Below are 26,867 nucleotides of genomic sequence, written 5' to 3'. Positions count from 1 at the left end.
CTCACCGTACCTCGTTCTCGCCTGTCCTGCCATCGATCCCCGGCCCACGCCATCCCCCTGGCTTGGAATGCCCTCCCTCTGCCCATCTGCCAAGCTAGCTCTCTTCCTCCCTTCAAGGCCCTACTGAGAGCTCACCTCCTCCAGGAGGCCTTCCCAGACTGAGCCCCCTCCTTCCTCTCCCCCTCACCCCCCTCTCCATCCCCTCCGTCTTAACTCCTTCCCTTCCCCACAGCACCTGTATATGTGTATATATGTTTGTACATATTTATTACTCTATTTATTTATTTATTTTACCTGTACATATCTATTCTATTTATTTTATTTTGTTAATATGTTTGGTTTTGTTCTCTGTCTCCCCTTTCTAGACTGTGAGCCCACTGTTGGGTAGGGACTGTCTCTATATGTTGCCAACTTGTACTTCCCAAGCGCTTAGTACAGTGCTGTGCACACAGTAAGCGCTCAATAAATACGATTGATTGATTGATTAATCGCACAATAACAATAATAGTAATAATAATTATGATACTTATAAAGTATTTACCATGTGACAGAGCTGGGATTAGAATCCATGTCCTTCTGATTCCCAGGCCCATGTTCTATACACTAAACCATGCTTCTTCTCTTATGGTAGGAGAGGGAATGCTGACTGAGTGCCTTGAAGTTGGTAGGGAGCTTCCCTTTGATAAGATTATTATGGTGTTTGTTTAGCACTTACTATGCATCAAACACTGTTCTAAGCACTGGGCTACAGACAGATAATTATGTCAAACACAGTCCATGTCCCACATGGGACTGTATGCAGAGCACTATACTGAGCACTTGGAAAACACAATACAGCAATAAAGAGAGATAATCCCTGCCCACAACGGGCTCATAGTCTAGAGATGGGGAGACAGATATCAATACAATTAACAGGCATAAATATAAATAAATAGAATTATAAATCTATACATAAGTGCTGTGGGGCAGGGAGTGGGGGGAAGATCAAAGGGAGTGAGTCAGGGTTATGTGACTCACCAATGATGTATTTAAGCTCACTGTGGGAAGGGAAAGTGTCTAGCAACCCTCTTATATTGAACTCTTCAAAGCACTTAGTACAGTGCTCTACCCACAGTAAGCGCTCAATCAATGATTGATTGATCGATTGATTGATGAGCCTATTGTTGGGTAGGGACCATCTCTATATGTTGCCGACTTGTACTTCCCAAGTGCTTAGTACAGTGCTCTGCACACAGTAAGCGCTCAATAAATACAATTGAATGATTGAATGAATAGTAAGTAGGGGAGAAAATGGAATTCACAGATGAGGAAATGGAGGCACAGGTCCATAGCTGGCAAGTGGCAAAGTCAGGATTAAAACCCAGGTCCTCAGACTCCTAGGCCCATGATTTTTCCACTGGGCCATGCGGCTGCCAAACGTGGCCTAGTGGAAGGGATGGATAGAAAACCACTGGAGCTTTTTAAAGAGTGAGGAAACTTGGACTGAACTTCCTTAGAAAAATGATCCTTGTAATTGAATGAATTATGCACTGGAGTCGGGAGTGAAGCAGGGAAGTGAGCACAGAGGCTGATGTGGTAATCAAAGGCAATATGATAATAGCTTGGATCTGCATGGTAGCAATTACGATGGAGAGAAAAGGGTAGGTACCAAAAATGCCCTTATTTTTGGTGACAGACTGAACATGTACGTTGAATGAGAGAGATGATTTTGAGAATATTGCCCATTTACGATCTTGTGAGTCAGGAGGATGGTGGCACTATCAGCACTTATGTACATATCGCTAATTTACTCATATTTAAGTCTGTCTCCCCCTCTTGACTGTAAACTTGTTGTAGGCAGGGAATGTGCCTGTTCATTGTCATATTGTACTCTCCCAAGTGCTTAGTACAGTGCTCTGCATACTGTATGTTTTCAATAAACATGATTGACTGTTTCTGCTTAGACTCACCTTAAGGATTTTCAGCTTATCGAGTAAGTGCTCAATAAATACAGTTGATTGATTGATTGATTCCAATGCCCTGACTAAATTATACACTTAATTGATGACCTGATGTGGTTTCAGTAAAAATGGTCAACTGGGATATCTTGCAGAGCCTAAGAAATAAATGAGAAACTAGAGACTTCAAAGGCAATTACAGCCAGAATCATTTATGGAAATGTTCAGAAGTGTTTCTTGTTGGAGAGATGTGTATGCAAAAAACACACAAGCACATATTTATGGTTAGTGGTCACGTTCAATGCTGCCTTTGTGTGTAGGGCAGCTTTAGGAAAAACACAAAGTTTAAATGAACTCTGGTCACTGGTGCTTCAAATACGAACAGCACAAAAACTATTTTCTATTTGTAGTGCTTCAGCTATTCTCTCCACTAAACTGTAAAGCTCTCCACAATACTGTAAGCTCCTTGAGGGCAGGGGTCATTTCTATCAAATCTATTGTATTCATTCATTCAATTGTATTTATTGAGTGCTTACTGTGTGCACAGCACTGTACTAAGCGCTTGGGAAGTACAAGTTGGCAACATATAGAGACGGTCCCTACCCAACAATGGGCTCACAGTCTAGAAGGGGGAGACAGATAACAAAACAAATTGCTCTGCACCTAATAAACACTCAATAAGTGCCATTGTTTTGATTGTTTCAACCACTCCAGAAAGGATATTTGCATATTAAATTTACTATAATATATAAGGGATCCAGAATACCCTATGGTTGAGGCTTCACTTGATTTGCCCTTTCATCTTACTGTGGAAATGGAAAAATAATTCTGTTTCTATTAGGAAGGTTATTATTATTAATAGTAATAATGTGCCAGGCACATTACTATGTTCCAGGCACTGTTCTAAGTGCTGGGGTAGATACAAGATAATTGCATCAGACACAGTTTTACAGATGAGGGAACTGAGGCACAGAGAAGTCAAGTGACTTGCTCAAGGTCACACAGCAGACAAGTGGCAGAGCCAGGATTAGAACCATGACCATATGACTCCCAGGCCCATGCTCTATCCACTAGACCATGCTGCTTCTCAAGTATTATATTATATTACAAACTATAATGTACTAATTCAGGCAGTCCTCAACCAAAAGAGTTTATAGCCCTTAGTATGCATATATTTCTTCAGAAATTATTAAAACATTAAATCGCAGATTACTCTACAGCCTTTGAAAGTAGGATCTGAAAATAGATTTCACTTTCCATGAACTTCTTATACCCTGTAAATATTAGGTATACAAAGTACCAACACAGGCAATCTATTGAAATATAGAATGCTGTTAGTATAATTTATTGTACTATCAGAGAAAAATAATCTAATTCAGATCTCTTTGCTTGGGAAAGATAATAATAATAGTATTTGTTAAGCACTTACTATGTTCCAGGCACTGAATTAAATGCTGGAGTAGATACAAGCAAATGAGGTTGGACACAGTCCCTGTTCCACATCAGACTCACAGTCTTAATCCCTATTTTACAGTTGAGATAACTGAGGCACATAGAGAAGTGAAGTGACTTACCCAAGGTCACACAGCAGGCACGCGGTGGAGCTGGGATTTGAACCAGGTCTTTCAGACTCCCAGGCCTGTGCTCTATCTACTAACTATAATAATAATTATTATCATTATAGTATTTGTTAAGCGCTTACCATTTGCCAAGCACATAATTATGGTATTTGTTTATAACTATAAACAAATTTGTGTATAATTGTGGTATTTGCTTACTATTTGCCAGGCACTGGACTAAGCACTGGGGTAGACACAAGGTAATCAGGTTGGACACAGTCCCTGTCCCACATGGGCTCACAGTTTAAGTAGGAAGAGGTATTAAATCCTCATTTTATGGGTGAGGAATCTAAGGCACAGATAAGTGAAGTAAATGGCCAAAGGTCACACAGCAGACATATGACAGAGCTGGGATTAGAACCCATGATCTTCTGACTCCCAGGCCTGTGTTCTACCCACTATACCATGCTGCTTCTTACTATGCTAGACTTCAGTTCTCTCATTCAAGAACTACTGAAGCTGAGGGCACCAGGCTGAGACCAGATTGGAGTTAAGGGTACTTTGGGATCTGGACCACCTGAGCTCTGAACCTTCCTGGGAAACACAGCTGCCATTTTAAGGGACTGTGGCCCTTTAATAATGATGGCATTTATTAAACGCTTACTATGTGCAAAGCACTGTTCTAAGCCCTGGAGAGGTTACAAGGTGATCAGGTTGTCCCACAGGGGGCTCTCAGTCTTAATCCCCATTTTACAGATGAGGTCACTGGGGCCCAGAGAAGTTAAGTGACTTGCCCAAAGTCACACAGATGACAAGTGTGAGCCCGCTGTTGTGTAGGGACCGTCTCTATATGTTGCCAACTTGTACTTCCCAAGTGCTTAGTACAGTGCTCTGCACACAGTAAGCACTCAATAAATACGATTGAATGAAAAGTGGCGGAGCCAGGATTAGAACCCATGACCTCTGACTCCCAAGCCTGTGCTCTTTCCACTGAGCCACGCTGCTTCTCTGATTCCTACACACTTCCATTTTCTTCAAAGCCTTACTAAAATTACATCTCCTCCAAAAGGCTTTCCCTGACTAACACCTCATAGCCATGCTGATTTAAATGTGTTCTGTCAGTCCAAAATACTCTCAGCTCCAGTAGAATCCCAGCCTGAAAAGAAACCAAAACAACAAGACAAAGAAATCCATGTTGGAATGAACCCCAGGTAGTAGGGGAAATGGGGCTTTGGTCCTCCTAGGATTTTTATGAACTGCTTCAGGATTGACAAAGCCTATGTTGTGGTCTCCATGGCTTCCATCTTAGTCATTCTGTAGTCATGTAAAACTGCATACTTATATGAACTTTAAATATTTCAGGAATTATTTTTCTCAATATACCTATCGATTACTTTTTAGTCATTTCAGGAATACATGTTCTGCACACAGTAAGCACTCAATAAATATGATTGAATAAATAAATAAGAAGCAGCAGAGATATCAAAAACCCACAAATACTGTCAAATGAGCCAAAACTGGGAAAAAAATCATATAGATTCAAAGCAACATGAAACATTACCATATTGGTCATACCTTCTAGACTGTGAGCCCGTTGTTGGGTAGGGACCATCTCTATATATTGCCAACTTGTACTTCCCAAGCGCTTAGTACAGTGTTCTGCACACAGTAAGTGCTCAATAAATACGATTGAATGAATGAATGAATGAATCTTCATACTAGGTTATTTCCCCTACCTGCAATTTGGAGAAGCAGTGTGGCTCAGTGGCAAGAGCACGGGCTTGGGAGTCAGAGGTCATGGGTTCAAATCCCAGGTCTGCCAATTGTCAGCTGTATGACTTTGGGCAAGTCACTTAACTTCTCTGGGCCTCAGTTACCTCATCTGTAAAATGGGGATTAAGACTGTGAGCCCCACGTGGGCCAATCTGATTAACTTGTATCCTCCCCAGCGCTTAGAAAAGTGCTTTGCACATAGTAAGCACTTAACAAATGCCATAATCATCATCATCATTATTATTATTATTATTTGGAGATGGAATGGGATGTCTTCTGGAAAAAAAACAATCGTAATAATAATTGTCATACTTGTTAGGCACTTTGTGTCAAGAATGGTACTAAATGCTGAGGGAGAAATAAGATCATCAGGTCAGACTCAGTCCCTGTTCCACATGGGGCTGACAGTCTAAATAGGGGGAGGAACAGGTACTGTATCCCCATTTTAAAGATGAGGAAATTAAGGCACAGAGAGGTTAAGTGACTGACCCCAGGTCACATAGCAGCAAGTAAGAGAGCCAAGATTAGAACCCACAGTTCCTGATTCCCAGGGCTGTGCTCTTCCCAAATTTGCAAGTGAAAGATTTTCAGTCAAAGTAAAGGCACAGGCAGTACATGGAAGTGTCAAGAAGGCACAGAAGAGAGCTAGAATGGAGCAGCAAATAGGGCAAGCTGGAGCACTGTGGCTGAAGTGAGAAGACAAGCAATAAGGAGTGTTCTGATGGGAAGCCTTGAAGATGTTAGTTAGGAGCTTCTATTTCATGTGGAGGAAATGGGGGAGCTAATGGAATCACTCAATCAATCAATTGCATTTACAGAATGCCTACTGGGTGCAGAACACTTTAATAAGTGCTTTGAATACAATAGATTGTATTCATTGAGCAGTTAATGTGTGGGTACTGGACTGAGTACTTGGGAGAGTACAACACAACAATATAATATACCATTCCCTGCCCACAATGAGTTAATAGTCCAGAGAGGGAGACAGACATTACTATGAATAAATAAATTAAGGATCTACACATAAGTACTGTGGGGCTGGGAGCAGGGATGAATAAAGAGACCAAGTCAAGGTGATGCAAAAGAGAGTGACAGAAGAGGAAAGGAGAGCTAAGTCAGTGAAGGCCTATTGGAGGAAATGTGCCTTCAATAAAGCTTTGAAGGATGGGGGGAAAGTAATCCTCAGTCAGATATGAAACGGGAGGGTGTTCCAGGCCAGAGGCAGGATATGGGCGAGAGGTCGGTGGTGGGATAGATGACAGTGAGGTACAGTGAGTGGGTTAGCATTAGAGGAATCAAGTGTGTGAGCTGGGTTGTAGCAGAGTAGCGAGGTGAAGCAGGAGGGGGCAAAGTGTTTAAGTGCTTTAAAGACAAAGGTAAGGAGTTTCTGTTTGATGCAGAGGTCAATGGGCAACCACTGGAGATTCATGAGGAATGGGAAAACATGGGCTGAACGATTTTGTAGGAAAATGATCCAAGCAGCACAGTGAAGTATGGATGGGATATCTACAGTGATGGGATAGGAAAGTCAGTGTGAGGACAGGATTTGGGTGGGAAATAGGGAGTTCTGTTTTGGAAATGTTTAAGTTTGAGGTGATGGCATGACATCCAAGTAGAGATATCTTGAAGGCAGGAGGAAATGCAAGAAGCAGAGAGGGAGATAGATCAGGGTTGAAGATGTAGATTCAGGAATCATTTTCATAGAGGTGGTAGTAGAAGGCAAGGAAGTGGATGAGTTCTCCAAGGGAATGGGTGTAGATGTAGAATTGAAGGGAACCCAGAAATGAATCTTGAGGGATGCACACAGTTAGGGGGTGGGAGGCAGAGGAGTAGCCCAAGAAAGAAACTGAGAATAGGTGGTTAGAAAGATTAGAGGAGGAGAAGGAGAGGACAGTGTCAGTGATGCTGAGGTTAGATAATGTTCCAGGAAAAGGGCGTGGTCATCAGGGTTAAAGGCAGTTTAAGAGGTTGAGGAGGATTAGGATGGAGTAAAGGCCATTGGATTTTGAAAGGAGATCAGTTATGACTTTTAAGAAGGAGGTTTCTGTGGATAGAAGGGGACAGATTGGAGAGGGCAAAGGAGAGAATTAGAGGAGAGGAACTTGAGACAGTGGGCGTAGAAAACTCGCTCAAGGAGTTTCTGGAGGAATGGTAGGAGAGAGATGGGGCAATATCTGGAGGGGAGCCATGGGGTCAAGAGAGGTGTTTTTTTAGAATAGGGGAGACATGAGCATTGTTTGAAAGCAGTGGGGAATAAGTCATTGTGAGAAAACGATGATAGTGGTCAGGGAGGGAAAAAGGGAGGAGGCAAAGGTTTTTAATAAGGTGCAAAAGGATGGGGTCTGATGTGCACTTGGAAAGGGTAGATTTTGAGAGAAGGCAGGAAATCTCTTCGAGATACTGCTGGGAAGAATGGTAGAGTTGAAGGAGGGGTAAAAGGAGGGAGGGACTGGAGAGCAGCAGGGATCACACCTGATAGTTTCAATTTTCTCAATAAAGTAGGTAGCCAGGTCATTATGGGTGAGGGATGGGGGTGGCTGTGGGGAAGAGGGTTTGAGGGGAGTATTAAACATCTGGAACAACTGGTGACGGCAATGGGTGTGGGTATCAATAAGAATGGAGAAATCATTTTGCAGGGTAGATGAGGAGGCAAAGTTAGAGCACAATGATGATGATGATGATGATAATAATAATAATAATAATAACAGTATTTGTTAAGCTCTTATGTGCCCAGCACTGTTCTAAGCGCTGGGGGAGATACAAGGTTATCAGGTTGTCCCATGTGGGGCTCACAGTCTAAGTACCCATTTTACAGATGAGGTAATTGAGGCGCAGAGAAGTTAAGTGACTTGCCCAAAGTCCCACAGCTGACAAGTGGTGGAGCAGGGATTAGAACCCATGACCTCTGACTCCCAAGCCCATGCTCTTTCTACTAAGCCATGTTGCTTCATGGATGAAGTTGATGTGGGCGAGGTCAGCCTAATACCTAGATATCTGCCAGCACCACTCTGCAGCTCATGGAGTGAAGGAAGCAGGCTGGGGAGGTGATCCAGGGCTGTGGGTTAGTAGTACAAGATTGACATAGGGATAGGGGAGCAAGTGCATTAAGTTTAGTAGAGAGGGTGGTGTTGAGGGTATCAATTTGGTCATTAAGGGAAAGTAGTTTGGGTTTGGAGACTAAATAGGGCATGACGACTTGGAAAAATTGGATAGGGTCAAAAGATTGGAGGTCTCTTGGGGGGAACAGGACAGATTTGCAGGGAGGAGGTGTGGGGGAGAGAAGGTAGGTGAGGAGATTTTGGTTGGATAGAGGGACTTCAGAGTTGGTGAAGGTAGATATTGTACAGTGACTAGAGATGATAGTTCAAAATGTTGGAGGGGGAGCCTGGGGGGGCGGCAGGTGACCATTACTAGAATCTGGAGTGGGTGGCAGAGGTAGATAATATGACCTTCAAAGGAAGGGAACGAGAGGGATGGGGGAGGTGGACTTGTGTGAAAGTGGAACTGGGGAAAGCCGGTACCTCCTCTTTTCCCAGTGAGTCTGGGGTAGTGGGTGAAGATGACTCCCCTTCTAGAGAGAGCAGCAGGGGAGACTGTGTCATCTGGGGAGAGATGGAGAGCCAGGGTTCAGTGATGGTGAGGAGGAGCAGTGTTCGGGTCAGGAACAATACAAAGCACGAGAGTTCATAAACATAAACCCTGCCCACCAGGAGCTCTTAGTTTAGAGGTGATCATATACCTTGAAATAAATTACAGGTAGGGGAAATGAGAGAATGTAAAAGTTACATGATATGTACACGTGCTTAGTGGGAGTAGATCCAAAAGTGAAGGGCAAATAGAGGAAGTGAGGGCTTAGTCAGGGACAGGGTCTTGGACGAAATATGGTTTTAACAGGGTTTGGAAGGTGGGGTAGTGGTAGTCTGCCAGATAAAAAGGTTGAGTGAATTCCTGGCCAGGGGGAGGATGTGGACATGGAGCCAATAGTGAGATAGGTAAAATAGAGGTACAGTGAGTAGGTGGGTGTTAGGGAACCAAACTGTGTATCCTGGGTTGTTTCAGGACATCAGCAGGGCCAGATAAGAGGGGGAGGGCTGTTTAGTGCCTTAAAGACAATGATAAAAAGCACCTGTTTGATGTGGAGATGGATGGTCAACTATTGTAGATTTATAAGGAATGGGGAGATGTCAATTGAATGTTATTTTAGAAAAATAATCCGGGCAGCAGAGTGAAGTATGAATGGGAGTAGGGAGATATTGGGGGCTTAGCAAAGAGGTTTATGTAGTTGCCAGTCTTCTAGACTGTGAGCCCACTGTTGGGTAGGGACTGTCTCTATATGTTGCCAACTTGTACTTCCCAAGTGCTTAGTACAGTGCTCTGCACACAGTAAGCGCTCAATAAATATGATTGATTGATTGATTGCCATGATCTACTGAAACTTGAGTTTGCACTCTAGCCTTGTCTTATGCTGTTGAGTCATTTCCGACCCACAGCAACACCATGGACCCATATCTCCCAGAATGCCCCGCTCTCCATCTGCAATCATTCTGGCAGTGTATCCAGAGAGTTTTCTGGGTAAAAATACGGAAGTTGTTTACCATTGCCTCCTTCGGTGCAGTAAACTCGGGTCTCCGCCGTCGACTCTCTACCACACCACTGCTGCCCAGCACAGATGAGTTTTGACTTGTAGCAGATTGCCTTCCACTTGCTAGCCACTGCCCAAGCTAGGAATGGAACGTTTATACCTCTTTTTGACTCTCCCTCCAATAACCGAGACTGGTAGAGTACTGGAAACTCTCCAGGTGCAATCCTGAGAAGTGTTGCACTTTTAATTAATCCCATTTATCCAGTACAGATGGTAGGTGAAACTATGGGAATGAATGAGTTCTCTAAGGGAGAGAATGTAGATGTAGAATAGAAGGGGAACCAGAATAGAACATTGAGGAACTCCCAATCTAAGAATCTATCAATCAAGCAATCATATTTACAGAACATATACTGTTCACAGAGCATTGTACTAAACACTTGGGAGAGTACAATATAACAGAATTCGTAGACACACACTCTGCCCACAAAGAGCATGCATTCTAGAGGAGACAGACGTTAATATAAATAAATTACGGATATGTGCATAACTTGCTGTAGGGGGAATAAAGAGTGAAAATCCAAATAAGGTTTTTCACGAGGGAAGAGATGTGCTCTAAATAAATAATAATTTAGGAGATGAAGTGGGCATTAGCATGACTAGGGGAGAGGCTGGAATGATGGAGACCAGTAGTCATTAATGATCCCATAATTATCCATTAAGGCTCATTTTCTCTCTGGTGCCAGTGTGCGTGATGCTAGTTGACAGAAGAGGAAAGTCATTGCCTCTCTTGGATTTTCTTAAAAGGTCTTTTAAATTTGTGTGGTGGCTCTTTGTTATTTCCTTAAGATTAGTATAGGTACCTTGGAGTTTACATCTCACTGATGAACTTTATTTAGTTATAGGACTGAGAATAATAAAATGATCTACTTTTAATTTTGCTTATTTGTTCATCGTATGGGGACTTCCTTTTATATAGACACATTTTTCTTTAAACCTTCCATTCCCTATTCTCCTCTTCATTTTTGTATGTTTTTCTATCAAATTCATATTTTTGTGACAGTTTCTTAGAAAACTGTATATTTGGAGAAAAGGTGGAGGTTTTTTCAACACACCTTCTCCCTGTGGAGTCCTGTGACCCTTAGAGCATCAATCTCCTTCTTCAAAGTATTGTTCTCACCAGAAAGTCATCACATCTATTTTAATACCAGCCAACTTTAATCAAAGCTTCACTTCAGAAAGGGCTGAATAAGAGAAAGACAAAATACTGTGCTGTGGCCAGACTGGTAACTTTGAAGATTCTCTTGAAGAGTAAATTGAGGAAAAGAAGTGTTTAAATCACTTCCCACTTTCATCTGCAGCTCCATGGAAGGTCTTTGAGTTCTTTGGAGCGGCTAGAAACATCCCCGATGAGCCCCATTCAGGGAGCCAGGAGTGGGAAGTGTTTTAGAAATATATTTTTGTTAGTTTGTAAATAATAAAAGATAAATGAGAATTATCTTCTGCATCAGACAGTACTTTGATGGCAACTAGAAAGAGGTCTCATCATTGGTAAAACAACCTCCATGGCTTAAACACAAACTCATGCTCTCTGTCATTTGACTGGAACCCTGTCCCCCTACAAAACTGACAAACCAGCCCTCTCCCCAGCTTCAAAGTTCTACTAAAATCACATCTGCTCCAGGAAACTTTCCCTGACTGTTTACATCCCCCATCCAATTTTCCTTCCATACCCCGTCACCCATTCACTTATTCCCACCCTCTAACGACTTAAGAATTACCTTATAGCACTAATGTACATATCTTCATATTTGATTGTTTCCCCTACCTATAATTTATTTGAATGTCTGTCTTCCCAGTTAGACTGAAAGTTTCTCAAGGGCAGGAAACTTGTCCACCAAGTATATTGTATTTTCCCAAATGCTTAGTAAACTGCTCTACACATAGTAGTCCCTCAATGAATACCGCTGACTGATTATGCTCTGTAACATGCCTTTACAAAATTAACTTTCTCCATTACTTGAACTGCCTGCAATATGTTTAAGCGCCTGCTTCCCCACCAGATTGAGAAATTCTTGGGGACAGGGATTCTTTTTATATTGTAGTCTTCCAAATGCTTAGTGGTAGTTTTATTCATTAAGTGCTTACATTGTGTGAACATGGGCCATGGTGTCAAGATGGGAAGATGGCAAGGGTTATCACTGACTGGGCAGTTTCACCCAGCAGTCAGGTAGGAAGAGAAAGCAAGGAATCTCTTAAATCCCCCATGGCACAGGATAGGTCCTGGCCAGTACAGACCAGGACTTAGAACAATGCTATGCACACAATAGGCCCTCAATAAATCCTACTGATCAATCAATCAATCAACACCATTTATTGAGCCCTTACTATGTGCAGCACACTGCACTAAAATCTTGGTAGAGTACAAAAGAATTAGTTACCTGCCCTTAATGAGCTCATAGTCTAGAGGGGGAGACAGACATTGCTATGAATAAATAATTCATTATACATAATGTTTTAGGGTTGTGTGTGGGATGAATACAAAATGTCCAAAGGTCACAGATCCAAGTGAATAGACGACACAGAGGGAGAACCAGCCAGGGGAATAAAGGGCTCAGTCAGAAAGGCCTCTGGGAGGAGATATAACCTTATCAATACTCTGAAGGTAGAGAGAGTGGTGGTCTGGTGTATATTTGGGGGGAGGGGGTTCCAGGCCATGGGGAGGACAGGGATGGTGGTCAATGGCAAGATAGATGAGACTGGGGCACAATAAGTGAGCAGGCTCAAGGGGAGAAGAATATGTGAGCTGGGCTGCAGTAGAACATTAATAAGGTGAGGTAGGATGAGGCAAGATGAATGAGTACTTTAAAGTCAATGGTAAGGAGTTTTTGTTTGATGTGGAGGTGGACAGCCACTGGAGGTTCTTGACGAGTGGGGAGTCATAGGCCGAACATTTTTGTTGAAAAAATATCCACGTAGCAGAGTGATGTATGGATTGGAGTGGGGAGACACAGGAGGCCAGAAAGTCAGCGAGGAGGCAGATCAAATATTCAGTGCGAGATAGAATAACTGCTTGGATCAGCATGGTAACAGTTTGAATGGGAAGAAAGGGTGGATTTTAGCGAAGTTGTCTATCAATGTATGCACAGGTTCGAAACAAGGGAAATCCCATGGCCACACCAGAGCAGCCGCAAGCCCAGAACTGCAGTCGTGGTCAAGGACTTGAGCTGGCCAGTGGCCCAGAGTCCACAGCCTTTTGGAGTTCATGCAGCCTCAGAAACCCCAGCCACCACTCCATCCTTGAAGGACTCCCCAAGGCTTCCCTGGGGGACTGGGTGTCTGGAAGACGCTAGACTGCTCCTCCTCAAGGAGCTCTGGGGACAAGGGGGAACATCCCAGGAGCCCAGAGGGGAGCAAGGAGGACATGGCTGCCCTGTCCATGGGGGGTAAATGGTGGCATCTACATGTGTATACTTGCATATGTTAGCACGTGTATGAGTATACACAAACATTCACACACACGCATACTGACATATATATACATGTAAATCTAAAGATAATAGTAATAATAATAAATGGCATTTATTAAGTGCTTACTATGTGCCAGGCACTGCACTAAGCGCTAAGGTGAATACATGCAAATTGGGTTGGATATAGTCCCTGTCCCACATGGAGTTCACAGTCTTAATTTTAAGGACTTTAAAGATGAGGTAACTGAGGCACAGAGAGTATAAGTGACTTGCCCAAGGTCACACAACTGACAAGTGGTGGGGCCAGGAATAGAACCCAGGTCCTTCTGACTCCCAGGCCCATACACTATCCACTAAGAAAAACTACTTCTAGATGTGTGTGAAAATATATATAATAATTGTTAATTATGGTACTTTTTAGGTGCTTTCTATGTGCCAAGCACTGTACTAAGCCCTGGGGTGGATACAAACAAATCGGGTTGGACACAGTCCCTGTCCCACGTAGGGCTCACAGTCTTATTTCCCATTTTACAGATGAAGTAACTGTGGTACAGAGAAGTGAAGTGACTTGCCTAAGATCAAAGAGCAGACAAGTGGTGAAGCCAGGATTAGAACCCATGACCTCCTGACTTCTGCTCTATCTGCTACACAATGCTGCTTGATAGATTATATATAGAGAGTTGCAAGAGGTGAGGAAGGGTTAGGTTCTTAAGATCAGTATTTTTGTGACAAGGCACAAAGAGACTTCTGCTCCATTTGCTACACAATGCTGCTTGACAGATTATATATAGACAGTTGCAAGAGGTTAGGAAGGGTTAGGTTCTTAAGATCAGTATTTTTGTGACAAGGCATAAGCAGACTCTTCCATAGCTATAGAAGAATGATATCCCTTCCAAACTTGCAATATCCACAACATTTGGAAATTGATCACTTCTGAAAGCCTTCTGAGGCTTTCAAATTCATCAGTGTTCACACTTGGTCCTGAGAAATCTGCACTGCCACCTTCCTTATCAAGTACATACCACTAATAATCAGTCTTCTCAAATTTTCATTAATGTTTTCCTTCCAAATGATTTCTCCCAAAGTCTATCACCACATTTTTGGGCAATAGCATATTTCACTCCATCAACTGAATCTGCAGGTATAATATGTCATTCCCTGTCACCGCAAACGGATAACTGAGGCTTACAGAGGTTAAGCTGTCCAAGGTCTCACAGCAGACAAGTGGAGGAACTGGGATTAGAACCCAGGTTATACTGGTCCCAGGTCCATTATTTTAATACTAATAATGATGGTATTAGTTAAGCGCTTACTATGTGCCAAGCACTGTTCTAAGCACTGGGGTAGATACAAGGTAATTAAGTTGTCCCACGTGGGGCTCACAGTCTTAATCCCCATTTTACAGATGAGGTAACTGAGGACCAGAGAAGTTAAGTGACTTGCCCAAAGTCACACAGCTGACAAGTGGTGGAGCCGGGATTAGAACCCACGACCTCTGACTCCCAAGCCCGTGCTCTTTCCACTAAGCCACGCTGCTTCTCTATTATATTCAATAGTTAAGAAGAGACTCAGATAAAACATCAGAAAGTAGTTTTGAATAAAAATATTCCATCAAACCCGACCTTATGCAAAGTACTCTACTAAGTGTTTTTAGAGTTAAGGGGAGTGAAATATATTTATCACTGATCTCTAGGTGCTTCCGATAGAATTATTAATAGTGTATTATCTGCTTACTATCTTATCATCAGATCAAAGCACTTTGCATTAAAGTCTGAGTTAATGGAGCAAGACTTAAAAGAGTTCTTTGAATTATCTTGTCTTTGATGTTCCTTGATCTAGATGTTCATTCCTTAGGAAATGCTGCCTTCTTAAAGTTTCTAGTAATGGACACTTTAACTGCAAAACTGGGGAGGTTTTCCCTTCCCCTCGTGGGTCAAAATTATTTGTTACTGAAATCAGAACATGACAACAAACACACATAGAGACAAGTGTGGCCTAATGTATAGAGCACTTGTCTGCCACTTATCTGCTGGGTGACCTTGGGAAAGTCACAACTTCTCTGTGCTTCTGTTACTTCATCTGTAAAATTGGGATTAAGACTATGAGCTCCATGTGGGACATGGACTGTGTCTAACTTGATAAGCTTGTATATACCCCAGAGCTTAGTAGAATGTCTGGCACATAGTGTTTACAAACTCTATATAAAAAAAAAGAAATACTCTAATGTAATAAGCAGCATGGCCTAGTGAATACAGCATTGGCCTGGGAGTCAACAGGACCTGGATTCTAATCCCAGCTCCATTTGTCTGCTGTGTGACCTGAGCATGTCACTTAACTTTGCCTCAGTTACCTCATCTGTAAAAATGGGTGATAAAACCGTGAGCCCAATGTGGGATATGCACTGTGTCCAATCTGATAATCTTGTATCTACCTCAGCACTTAGTACAGTGCATGGAACAAAGTAAGTGCTTAACAAATATTATGAATAAAAGAAAAGCAACATTTAAGACAATATGGTTAAAGTTCGAACTGCTTAATGAACATAAACTTTCCAACAATTTATCCAAAGAGTAGTCAATAATATATGAATTGCTTACCTCTAGAAATCTAATTACTTTTCTACTTTTCCCCAGTGTTAGCAAGGTTAAGACTCTGGGTAGGTAGTTCATTTATTAACCGTCCTATATTTTCAAAATTGACGGCACTCGTTTAGTCCCTACTGGATACAGAGCACTAAAGTGCACACTTGAAAAATATATTGAAGCAAAATTCAACATCCCAGTCCTTGAAGAACCTTCAACCAAATCAGGAAGACAGGAGAAATAAATTGACAAATGGATCATAGTCAAATGTGTGAACATGGACATAATAACTGACACAAAAACACGGATGATGATGATGATGATGATGATGATGGCATTTATTAAGTGCTTACTATGTGCAAAGCACTGTTCTAAGTGCTGGGGGGCTACAAAGTGATGAGGTTGTCCCACGTGGGGCTTACAGTCTTCATCCCCATTTTACAGATGAGGGAACTGAGGCCCAGAGAAGTGAAGTGACTTGTCCAAAGTCACACAGCTGACAAGTGGCAGAGCCGAGATTTGAACCCATGACCTCTGACTCCAAAGCCCGTGCTCTTTCCACTGAGCCACACTGCTTCTCCTTACTAAGTGCTTGGGAAATACAAATCGGCAATATACAGAGACGGTCCCTACCCAACAATGGGCTCACAGTCTAGAAGGGGTAGACAGACAACAAAACAAAACAAGTAGACAGGTGTCATGGCCTAGTGGAGAAAGCATGACCCTGAGAGTCAGAAGGACCTAGGTTGTAATTCCAGCCTTGCCACTTGTCTGCTGTATGATTCATTCATTCATTCATTCAATTGTATTTATTGAGTGCTTACTGTGTGCAAAGCACTGTACTAAGCACTTGGAAAGTACAAGTTGGCAACATAGAGATGGTACCTACCCAACAATGGGCTCACAGTCTAGAAGGGGGAGACAGACAGCAAAACGAAACGTGGACAGGTGTCAAGTCATCAGAACAAATAGAATTAAAGCTAAATGCACATCATTAACAAAATAAATGGAATAGTAAATATGTACAAGTAAAATAGACTAGTAAATCTGTACAAACATATATACAGGTGCTGCGGGGAGGGGAAGGAGGTAGGACAGGGGGTGGGGAGGAGGAGAGGAAAAAGGGGACTCTTGGGAATGTCACAACTTCTCTGTGCCTCATTTCCCTCATTTGTAAAATGGGAATTAAGACTGTGAGCCTCATGTGGGACAGGGATTTTGTCCAACCTGATTTACTTGTAACCACACCAGCACTTAGTACAGTGCCTGGTACATAGTAAGGGCTTAACAAACCCACTACTATTATTATTATTACCATGTCTACCATGCCTGACCCCTCTGACTCCCAAGCCCAGGCTCTTTCCACTAAGCCATGTTGCTTTGGCAGAATCAGTGCTACAAGTAGACATTTTATTCTTATATTCTCACTGCATGCGATGGCTTTCATTAATGCCAAGGGGGATAACTCAAGAATCAGTAACTACCATTTATAACCAAGCTCCATGTTGACTGGGAGTGTGTTGATAGGCTCTGTTATATTGTGCTTTCTCAGGCACTTAGTACAGTGCTCTGCACAGTGAGCTCTCAATAAATATGATTAATTGATTAGACTCCTGTGCCTACTCCTGTCTTCTTTCCGACCCCAGGGAAAGGATGGGCAATGGCCTCTACTTCGAGACCTGTGCATATTGCATAAACAGCCGAAGGCTGCAACAAAATTCAATAGAAGGAAACGTGAAAAAATGCATCAGTTTCTATCTATCAGGTTTCCATTTCAGGATTAGATTCCTTATTTCAGAATCTATTGTCTCAACTCACAGGGAAAAGCTCCAAATGATAAATTGCAGAAGCAGCAAGGCTGTGCTAAGAAGCTAAAGGCAAAGAAAATGGGCAGTGTCAGAAAACCCCTTCAGAGTAGTTAAATAGGCAGTTTCCCTATGTTGTAAGCCACCTCTAAAGCCATCTATTGACTCCAGATTGCTTAATATTTCTTAGAGTTAGTGAACAAAATGCACATGCATTTAAATGGAAGCTTGAAGAACAAAGTTATATAAGAGCCTCCACCAGAATACCCCCAAACACAATAAAGGATTTCCGGTGGTGACTTTAAGCTGAATGTTGTCACTAAATTCTTTTACCTAGGCAGTATGTAGTGCAATGACTTAGAGACAGAGAGATAGTAAAGCAATTCAATAGACTTGTATAGCCTCTGGGAGATGGACGGACAAGAGTATGGCATCATGATGGTTTCAAAATCGATCAATTGAATTTATTGAGCACTTGGAAGAGTACAATATAATAGAGTTGTAGACACGTTCCCTGCAGACCAAAACTATAGGTCTATAGAGTAATGGTAATAGCTAATTTTCTACTTAGTGTGGGTCTTTCTTTAAGAACAAGCCTTGGAGAATAATACAGCACAAAGAGGTAGAAGCAGCATGCTGGGAAGAAGCAAGGTGTAGTGAAAAGGCACTTTTCTGTGCCTCAGTTACCTTATCTGTAAAATGGGGATTAAGATTGTAAACCCCTCCTGGAACAACCTGATTACCTTGTATCTACCCCAGGGCTTAGAAGAGTGCTTGGCACACAGTAAGCGCTTAACAAATACTGTTATTATTATTATTGTTATTATTATTATTACTAATAAAAACAGAAACGCTTCTGAGAAATAGGTCCAGAATACTTGAAGCAAACACACCTACCAATTGATTAGAAATTCTCTAAAGGAATTTGTTAAAAAATGTCATTAATCAAATCCATCAATGGTATTTATTGAATGCTTACTGTGTACAGAGCAGTTTTTACTAAGCACTTGTGAGAATACAATACAACAGAAATGGTAGATAAGTACTTTGCCTATGAAGAACTTACCCATTGTTGGGTAGGGATTGTCTCTGTTGCCAAATTGTACTTTCTAAGTGCTTAGTACAGTGCTCTGCACACAGTAAGCGCTCAATAAATATGATTGAATGAATGGATAAAAATATGGATACGCTCACAAGTGCTGTGAAGCTGAGGTGAATATCAAGTGATTGAAGGGTATGGATCCAAGTGCATAGTTGATGCAGAAGTGAAAGGGAGTAGGAAAAATGAGGGGTTAGTTGAGGAAGGCCTCCTGAATGATGTGTGAATTCCATACGGCTTTGAAAGCAGGCAGAGTGGTGGTCTTTCAGATATGGAAGGGGAGGGATTTCCAGGCCAGAGGGAGGATGTGGACAAGGGGTCAACAGTGAGATAAATGAGATTGCAGTGCAGTGAGTAGTTACAACAATATTCCTTATGTACTCTAAATACATAAGGATAGCCTGGTGAAAAAAACTCCGAAGGGCATCAGAGGACTAAAAGGTCAAATATCAAGTGGTCGAGAAACATGGTTTTCAATCGGGAGGTCCTGAAAGTTTTATGGGAGACAAAGAGAGTGAGAGTGAAGCCACCTGCAGGAAGAGCAGCATCTCCTGCCTTTGCTGAAGGACATCCTGATGAGGTCAGAGCAGTTTTACCTACAGTGTCACTGATGCACTTGGAGCTTTGGGCATGTGATATTCATCCCACCCTTAAACCCAGTGCATTATCAATCAATTACTGACATTTATTGAGCACTTACTATGTGCTAAATGCCCAAGACAGTACGATACAACAGAACTAGCAGACACACTTCCTGGCCATAAGGAAAGCACAGTCTCTGTACATATCTATAAATTCTTTATTTATAGTAATCTCTGTTGCCCCCTTTAATAATAATAATAATAATGATGGCATTTATTAAGCACTTACTATGTGCAAAGCACTGTTCTAAGCACTGGGGAGTTTACAAAGTGATCAGGTTGTCCCACGGGGGGCTCACAGTCTTAATCCCCATTTTACAGATGAGGTAACTGAGGCACAGAGAAGTTAAGTGACTTGCCCAAAGTCACACAGCTGACAGTTGGCGGAGCCGGGGTTCGAACCCATGACCTCTGACTCCAAAGCCCGGGCTCTTTCCACTGAGCCATGCTGCTTCCAGGCTGACTAAGCCTGGAGAGGGAAGGGAAGGTGAGTTTGTTTCCTGAATCTCTTTTGGCGAGAGAGGAGCTAAGTGCCCAGAATCTCCACTTCGGTCAACACGTGTCCTCTGTGTCTTCTGCTTCCTTTCCACCGTCAAGGAGCAGGTGGGTAAGCTTGCTATATAAGTATCGAGTTATTATAAAACATCAACATGGCAATAAAAAGATAACACCTTTGAAGCTGCTCAGGAACCAAACTGTGAGGGCCTAAGCATTTCCAAGAAACATGAGACAAGTGCGAGAGAAATGCCGAAGGTGCATTTGATCCCGCATCCAGCTCTTGGCGAAAGCTAAGTTTTTAAGAGCAAGGAGGTCATTTGTTCTTCTCCAGGAAGAAATGTCTGAATAATATTTACGGACGAAAAATGCATGTACACTTTGTAGAATTTTATTACAAGGATTAGGATAGAAAGATACTATATGAATCTGAGGTACAATTCAACTCAGGATGAATGACGAGGCGATTTAAAATCCAACCAATATTTTGATGATATGACTTTGTCCTGGAAAAGCTGCTCTAGTTATAATATTTATTTTAATGGAATGGTCCCCATAAGTGTCATTAAAGATCAGAAGATTGGAATATCACCCTAGGAAGAGCTTTGGATACTAAACGCACCCTCAATTTTAACGAGAAAACGTGTCCTGAAACACGGATCCATTGCATATGTAAACACAGCATTTCCAAAGCGCTACTCCTATGTAGGTTTACACTTGCTATTTAGTATAAAGATATTCTTTTCCTTACAGCTTAACATCTTCCCTCCACATTATAAGTTTAAATGACTAATGACCAAACCCAAATGGATGGTTTCATTGAAGGATTCTCTGGCCAAAGAGAATAGCAAGAGGAAGTAACGGTGAGGTTTTTTTTTTAATTTCATCTTTCCCTTTTGAGTCTGTGCCCATTAGCATCTATTCTTAAACTTTAAGTCAACTGGAGGATGCTTCCTGAAACAGAAATCCGTATAAGGAGAGTAAGACGCACTAAAGGGTGATTTAAAAAAAAATCCACTCAACACCATGGTTGAAATGTTATGGGGGAAATATAATTGATAAACCTCAGATGTATTTTACTGATAAATGCAATACTGGTAATTGTCTTATTTTCAATCATCTTAAAATTAAAGTTGAGTTTTTTCTACTGGGAAGTACTTGAGCCTATTATTGATTTGACAGTATGGTGACTTCTGACCACCAACATTAGGCTATGATAACACTGAGCATTCACTTGCACTTCTGTGCCAAATGGAAAGTAGACTTTGAGTTACCTGGGTCCTTTTAAATGAATTCATTTAAAAGGAAAGTGTTAACCTTTGGAATGCAAATGTATCTCATTTGGGCTTCCAGTGCCTTTTGTTCAGGCACACTAAAAACATTTCCTAACTCCTTGAGAAAATGTCTGCAAGTTTGCATCCAATCTCATGTGGGAGGGCTTTAAAAGACAGTAAGACAGTAAACTCCTTGTGGGCAGGGAACATGTCTGCCAATTCTGTTGTACTGTACTCTCTCAAGTGTTAATCATATTTATTAAGCACTTACTGTATGCACTGCACTGTGCTAAGTGCTTGGGAGAGAGACTACAATATAACAAACACATACCCTGCCCAGCAGAACCTTACATCTAGAGGGACCTTACAGTCTAGAGGGTTGCTTAGTACAGTGCTCTGCACATAGTAAGCACTGAATAAGCGTCATTGATAATGATAATGATGTGGCTGCTCAGCTCTTGCACTGGAGATTATTCATTCAATCAGTCAATGGTATTTGTTGAGCACTTATTGTGTGCAATCAATCAATTCATTAATGGTATTTATCAAGGACTTACTGGGTACTCTACTAAGTGCTTGCCAGAGTCCAATATCACAGAGTCAATAGACATGTTCCCTACCCGCAACGAGCTTACAATCTTGAAGAGGGGAAAAACATCTGAATCAACTGCAAATATGTACTTAAGTGCTGTGGGGCTTCGGTTGGGGTGAATATCCAATGCTTAAAAGGTACACATCCAAGTGCATAGATGAGACAGAAGGGAGCCCCACGTGGGACAGGAATTGTGTCTGACCCAATTTGTTTATATCTACCCCAGTGCTTAGTATAGTGCCTGGCAGATAGTAAGTGCTTAATAAATACCATAATCATAATAAATTATTCCATAATCATTATTGAGAATATGTTCCTCATGTACCCTGTGCCTCTAGGGGTTTTACATAGGCTTCCAATTAAATTTTGGTGCCATGGCAAATGATATTAAGAAGTATTTGATCTGGGACTAAACTATTGTTCCATGGTATTTATTGAGTGCTCGCTGTGGGTAGAGACCTGTACTAAGTGCTTGGGAAAGCACAGCAGAGTTGGGAGACATGTTGCCTGCCCATAATAAGCTTACAGTCAAGAGGGGGAGACAAACATTAACATAAACCAATGAATTACAACTAGGTACATAAGTGCCTTGGGGCCCAAGGTGGGATGAATATCAAGTGCCCAAAGGATACAGATCTTAGAGTGTAGATGACACAGAAGAGAGAGGGAGTTGAAGAAAGGGGGCTCAATTGGGGAATGTCTCTTGGAGGAGATGTGACCTTAAGAAGACTTTGAGGGGTAGGGAGAGCAGTAGTTGAGTGTATTACTAGAGAGGGAAGAAATTCCAGGCCAGAAGGAGGATGTGAGAAAGGGGTTGGCACTGAGATAGATGAGATTGGGGCACAGTGAGCAAGCTGACACTAGAGGAGCCAAGTGTGCTGACTAGGCTGTAGTAGGAGATCGGTGAAGTAAAAAAAAAAACAAAACAAAAGATACAAATAAACATAATTCTGTGGTTCTCAACATCTGATGTGGATAGGTAAGGGAACTCTGATCAAATCTACTGAAGCTATCCATTACCTAATGCAAGTTATCATTGACCAAAGCCATTAATCTTGGAAACAGAAAATTCTCGGACTGCTGCTCATATATGATTGAATCTAATTCACACTAAGGTTTGTGTCCAGGGTTTTTATTTCCCTCCTTTTTTTCGGCAATTGATAGCATTATCAAGAATGAAGTCCAAGATTACAGGTAGGGAGAAACAAGAGTTTGAAAACAAGTATATCAATGCTGTGGGCAGGGAATGTGCCTGTCTATTGTTATATTGAACTCTCCCAAGTTCTTAATGCAGTGCTTTGCATTCAGTAAGTGCTCAATAAATATGACTGACTGACTGAATGAATGAATGAATGAGGTGGGATGATGGCTTAAGTGCTAGGGATTGAGAACTTTGTGACCACAAACGGCACTCATTCTCCCTACCAAGTGTTTCAGAATTCATGTTGCTGAGCACAGGTAGTGAATGGAAAAGTGTGGATCGCTTAGTGCAAACCCTCACTCCTACTGGAAAAAACTCAAGTGCATCTCCTACTGGACTTAAACAGCTTGGCCTAGTGGAAAGAGCAGTGAGTGGCCTGAGAGTTAGAGGATCCACATTCTAATCACAAATCTACCACTGGCTTGCTGTGTGACCGCAGGCCAGTCACTTAACTTCTCTGTGCCTCAGTTTCCCATATGAAAAATGGGGATTCAATTTCTATTCTCCCTCCTAGACTGTGAGTCCCACGTGGGACTGCACTGTGCCCAACCTAATTATCCTATATCTACCCTAATGCTTAGTACAATGGTTGGAATATAGTAAGCATTTAACAAATACCACTGTCAATATTATTATTATTATTCATATTCCCATTTAATCATTAATGTCTCAACAGTGCTCACCCAAATCGTGATGGACCTAAAAAAAAGCACCATATTTTTGGGCATAGTATGCAAGTGATTCTATCTCAAATAACAATAATAATAATAATTGTGGTATTTGGTAAGAACTTACTATGTGCCAAGCACTGTGCTAAATACTGTGGTAGATACAAGCATATTAGGAGGGACACTGTCCCTGTCCCATGTGGGGCTCACAGTCTCAATCCCCACGTTACAGATGAGGTAACTGAGAAGACACTGACACTCTTGGATTCATTCATTCAATTTATTTTTTGAATGCTTACTGTGTACAGAGCACTGTACTGAATACTTGGAAAGTACAATTCAGTAACAAATAGAGAAAATCCCTACCCAACAATGGGCTCACAGTCTAGAATGCAGTTTCACCACTATAGTAGTAGTCCACTATCAATATCATGCTTGAAATGAAAAATAACTCTACTACATATAAAGAGTTCCTCCACAAACAGAAATTAAGGTGAAAAAATGAAGACAGAACTCATGAACATGAAGCAAAATTGATTGGATAGGAGTGAGTCAATCATATTTATTGAGTGCTCACTTGCAGAGCACTGTACTAAGCACTTGGGAGAGTAGAATGTAACAATAAACGGACTCATTCCCTTACCACAGCGAGCTTACAGTCTAGAATATGTGTGTTAGGGAGGCCAAGCAAGAGAAAAGAAAAAGTAAGAGAGGATAGTAGTACAGAAAAATGTCCATAAAGGAAAAGGTTAGGTGAGGGCGAAGAAAGGGAAAGGGAGACGATATGTGGGTTCATTATCATTATGGGGATCAATATGGGGATCAGTGGTATTTATTGAGTTCTTTGCTATGTGCAGACCACTGTACTATGTGTTTGGTAGAGTTCAATGCAGTGAGGAAGATGATATAGAGTGTGGGGAGAAGGACAGAATGGGAATGAGAGGGTAGAGAGAAAGGGAGAGGAAATGAGAGCAGACAGGAATAAAAAGTAAGGAACAGAGATAAAAAAGGACATATGATTTAAGCGTTGTCTTGCCAATTATTCAAATATCAAACATAAAAATCTCTCATATCCAGATTCATTATCTAGGAAGAAAAATTGATTTTTCCTTTAAAATTTGATTTTTCTTTTAAAGCTGACTTTTTGAATTCTTCCTCTAGATTGAAAGCACTGTGGGCAGGGGACATGACTACCAACTTTGTTATATTGTACTCTCAAGTGCTTAGTACATTACCTGCACAAGCACTTACTATGTGAGCCCATTGTTGGTTAGGGACCGTCTCTACATGTTGCCCACTTGTACTTCCCAAGTGCATAGCACAGTGCTCTGCACACAGTAAGTGCTCAATAAATGCAATTGAATGAATGATTGAATGAATGTGCCAAGCACTGTTCCGGGATAGATACAAGTTAATCAGGTTGGGAACAGTCCCTGGCCCACATGGGACTCACAGTCATTATCCCCATTTTACAGATGAGGTAACTGAGGCCCAGAGAAGTTAAGTGACTTGTCCTGAGGCAGACAGCAGACATGTGGCAGAGCCAAGAACCCATATCCTTCTGACTCCGAGGCCCGTGCTCTGTCCTCTAGAGCATATTGCTTCTCTATGACTGATTGATCGGAGGGATGAACAAATGGTTAAGTATTTGGTGGGGAAGGTGGAGATGAAGGTGTATTTAAGGAGTGTTATGTGGGAGAAAGCTGCAGGAATTAAGATCAAAGAGAAGAAACACAAAGGACAAGTATTCTAGTCAGATTTCTGAGATTGAGACATTCTTGCTAGCATAACCTGAATGTTGAGTACAGAAGCCCTCCTACCGAACGGGACTACGGATCAATCCTCATAAACTTTAGTAAATGTTGTGGAGAGAGAATATTTCCCAGAAAATACTGTTTCCTTGAGAAGAATTTATTTGAAAAGGAACGCAAGAAAAGATGCCGATTGAACCACAAACCGGAGAACACATCAGAAACCCAAAAAGGCAGTTCTTTTTTGCTTTGATTAACCTTTCCCACAAGGATTGATTAGATGATAAAGCTGCTTCTTCCCAAGTGTTGTCTAGGCCTCAGAGCCAATCAATCTTATTTATTGAGCAATTACTGTGTGTAGAGGACTGTACTAAGTGCTTGGGAGAGTACAATATAACAGAGTTGGTAAAGACATTTTCTGCCGACAAACAGTTTACAGTCTAGAGGGGGAGACAGAGATTAATATATAAAACAAATTACGGACATGGCAAGGTATAGTGAATAGAGCACGGGCCTGGGAGTCAGAAAGTAATGGGTTCTAATCCTGGCTCCACGAGTTGTCTACTGTGTGACCTTGGGCAAGTCATTTCACTTCTCTGGGCCTCAGTTACTACATCTGTAAAAATGGGGATTGAGACTGGGAGCCCCACATGAGACAGGGCCTATGTCCAACCTGATTTTTTTGTATGATATTAATAATAATAAAAATGATGGTATTTGTTAAGCGCTTACTATGTGCAAAGCACTGTTCTAAGCGTATCCCCCCAAGCACTTAGTACAGTGCCTGGCACACTGTAAGCGCTTAACAAATATCACAATTATTAATATTATAAGCTCTGTGGGGCTGATGGAGGAGTGTAAGCCCGGTTCTAGACTGTAAACCTGGTGTGGGCAAGGACTGTCTCTCTTAATTGTTGAATTGTACTTTTCAAGGGCTTAGTACATAGTAAGCACTCAATAAATATGATTGAATGAATGAGTGAATAAAGGGAGCAAATCCAAATGCAAGGGTGACACAGAAGGGAATTGGAAAAGAGGAAACGAGGGTTTAGTCAAGGAAGGCCTCTCAGAGCAGATATTCCTTCAATAAGGTAGAACTGCCAAGAACAGGGGCAAATCTGGAATTTTCACCTGGAAAAGTGACAGAAAAGGGAAAACAAAAATTAAATCATAAAATTCAAAGCTCAAAGCCCCAAAACCTAATCTGCCACAGGGGCTGATTAAATTGCTTGAAAGTTTACCAGGTAGGAAGCCTCGTTTCTTAGGAGGGACAGCAAACCAGAAGTAGCTTCTTCTCAACAAAGTCAGGGCAGAAACGGGCTCAGGACTTGGCTCTGCTTCTCCAACAGCCCAACACAGGCCCTTACAGTTGTGAATTATTGTAAATCAGTGCCTTTGCTTCTTGGAAAATAGTTTCTCTTTCTCTGACATTCCCTTG

General features: G+C 41.7%; 1 protein-coding gene and 1 non-coding gene across 6 annotated transcripts in view; both read right to left on the bottom strand.

Moving 5' to 3' along the window:
- CNTN1 (contactin 1) overlaps positions 1-26,867 on the bottom strand; it is a 520,093-nt gene that overhangs the window by 274,823 nt on the left and 218,403 nt on the right. The gene's annotated exons all lie outside the window — the stretch shown is intronic.
- LOC119923986 lies at positions 9,949-10,086 on the bottom strand. Its single transcript, XR_005449015.1, has one exon. It is a non-coding gene; the product is annotated as a small nucleolar RNA SNORA7 (small nucleolar RNA).

The sequence above is a fragment of the Tachyglossus aculeatus genome, chromosome 2 (assembly GCF_015852505.1).
Source record: "Tachyglossus aculeatus isolate mTacAcu1 chromosome 2, mTacAcu1.pri, whole genome shotgun sequence".
In the NCBI taxonomy this organism is placed as follows: Eukaryota; Metazoa; Chordata; class Mammalia; order Monotremata; family Tachyglossidae; genus Tachyglossus; species Tachyglossus aculeatus.
This window is presented reverse-complemented; position numbering and strand designations above follow the sequence as displayed.